The sequence below is a fragment of the Priapulus caudatus genome, unplaced genomic scaffold (assembly GCF_000485595.1).
Source record: "Priapulus caudatus unplaced genomic scaffold, Priapulus_caudatus-5.0.1 Scaffold18, whole genome shotgun sequence".
NCBI lineage: Eukaryota > Metazoa > Priapulida > Priapulimorpha > Priapulimorphida > Priapulidae > Priapulus > Priapulus caudatus.
The window spans coordinates 313,284-315,959 of record NW_014577079.1 but is presented as its reverse complement, the minus strand read 5'-3'; the positions used below and the strand labels follow the sequence as shown (position 1 = coordinate 315,959).

Genomic DNA, 2,676 nt, shown 5'->3' with positions numbered 1-2,676 from the left:
TAACATTTCTCTGAGTTAGATTAGATAGTTTAGATATTAGATTAGATATTATAGAGCGACTTAGAAAATCTTAGATGGAGCGCCTTTTATTTGGTTATACATTGTTTTTTACATTGCCATTGTATTTTCGTGTTGTGACGTTGCACCGCGCTTGGTGCAAAAATTTCGCACTTATTTAATGTTTTTGAACGTGGAATGTGAAAAAAATGAAACTGAAAAAAAACAATTAGCCCATGCAACGTGTTATGATCTGTAGAATGTTTCGACCAAGTTTGGAGAGGATCCGTTGAGCGGTGCGGAAACGTATAGCCGGACACACATACACACACACACACAGAAAATCTCCAATTTATAGTAAGATTTGTCCTAGCGCACGGGATATTCGCCTATAATTCCTTTCGCTATAAATACCCAAATCAGTAGCAGGAGCGTGTACAGGATTTGTACCAGGGGGAGGGGGGTCTATAACCGTAACCCAAACTTGCGAGCACGCGAAGGGGCGGTCTGGGGGCCCTCACCCAGATTTTTTTTCAATTAGACCCGCTCAGATGCGTTTTCTGTGCGAGTAGGGGGGGAGGGAGTCCGGACCCCCTGAACCCCCCCTGTACACGCACCTGAGTAGCTAGAATTTCGAAAACGGATGTTTTCACGTGAGGATTTGTCACGCAGCACGTGCCCGCGTGGCAGGCCATGTAGTCATGTGTGACTATATAGACTGAATAGAAATGCCGCACGTTGTGCTGAAAACGTGCATTACTCTTGCTCAAGCCCTCGTTCATTCCGACAACTCAACCCCATAAAAAATACCGGCCCAGTCTAAATAACAAACACGCACACTCGATTCGCATGATAGCATCACAAAAAGCACGAGGAGGATATTGAATCAGTTTCCGAGAATTGCGCAATACCATCGCATTTTAGATGGGCACCACGTAACATCAGTTCTTATATGATGCGCACATACCGCGATAGCAGCTTGCATACAGTACCTGTCTGCGATGACGTCACCGTGATGATGCAACACTCACGTACACATGTGCGTGTGGTATCCTTATTCCGTAACCGTATTCTTAACCCGTGTAGTGTATTCGATTGCGTGCAAGCGGTACGACGTATGTTTTCGACCGCTCTGAAGGTGTGAACGTTTCAAGTTAACATCGAAGACGTCTCGGTTCGTATATAATAGTTAGAATCTATACTAAGTCTATACGTAAATGTGTAAATACGTAACATGGGTCCCAAAATAGGATTGAGCATTTGCATGTATTTGTAGACTATATAGTGTGCACATTTCATTTGTACACCACAAATAGTATCAAATATTTTTTGAAAGCATTTAGATCAACAAATTGTGGCCTTGAAATTTCTATAATCTGCATTACTGAATTAACATTATTTGGCAAAATTAGCATTTGCTACAGCCTAGAGGCCCGCGGTTGTAGGGTTAGGGTCCCAATAAAACCAATGGCAATGTGCCTAACCCTAACCCTAACCCTAGCTCCAAGAAACGGTATTGCTAGGGTTAGAATACCGTATAGACAATTCGGTTCAAGGATAGAGAACATGGGTCCCAATAAAACCAATGTCATTTACATCAATATAAATATAATATTATATCAATATAATAGGTTAGGGTTATGGTTAGGGTTATTATTATTATTATTATTATTATCTAGATTAATCTATTATTATTATTATTATCTAGATTAATCTATTATTATTATTATCTAGATTAATCTATTATTATTATTCACTCCTGTATGTATGTATGTATGTATGTAAGGGGTTCCTGAACCTAGCACGATTCCGACACTTCTCGCCCTCCTGTCTCTACCGCGGGCAGGCTTCATGTATTGTAGTGCTGCTGCGCGCCCGCATCCGACGCACGCGTGCGCGCACACACACACGCACACACACACGCACACACACGCGTACACGCACGCATGCACACGCAGCGCGGACGTAAAACCGTCGGTGAACGCTAGGTCGCTTTCACTGCACGGATAAGCCGAATTACGGAAAGAGCGCGGGAAAACACGTCACGTCTGAAAACGACAGACGTCACCACGACGCGCCGCCGCCGGCAGCAGCTCGGAGGCTGCGCAAAGGATGAGGAATAACGAGCAAGCCGCGCGCGCGTCAGCATCCGCGATGCGAGTCCGAAAAAACGACAGATTACATCAAAAAATTATAAATTCCCTAAAAGAAAAGATATTCGACGACTCTCTCTGGGATTCCAGCGATTGCCACGAAATTGCGCCTCGAATAAAAAAAAAACTAGATTTATATGAGAAAAAAATAAATTCACAAAAGGAAATATTCGACGACGCTCTGCCCAGACTCCAACAAGGTTAGCACTCGTTCACATGTCTCAAAAGGACGACCGCTACGTGGCAGCACTAGTCTTAGCATTAGCGTTTCTTTCTGGCGTAGCATCACTTCCTGAGTCGGAGTAACCAATGTGCCTAACCCTAACCCTAACCCTAATTCTAACCCTAACCCTAATCCTATTATTATTTATTATTATTATCTAGATTAATCTATTATTATTATTATTTAAATAGATTAATCTAGATAATAATAATAGATTAATCTAGATAATAATAATAAATAATAATAATAGATTAATCTAGATAATAATAATAGATTAATCTAGATAATAGTAATAGGTTAATC

General features: G+C 41.5%; 1 protein-coding gene across 1 annotated transcript in view; it reads left to right on the top strand.

The window, feature by feature from the left end:
- Positions 1-951: 951 nt before the first annotated feature.
- LOC106811078 (CCAAT/enhancer-binding protein gamma-like) overlaps positions 952-2,676 on the top strand; it is a 4,037-nt gene continuing 2,312 nt past the window's right edge. Inside the window, exon 1 of the mRNA XM_014814606.1 lies at positions 952-1,171. The gene's annotated coding sequence lies outside the window, so the exon portion shown is untranslated. The remainder of the gene's footprint in view (positions 1,172-2,676) is intronic.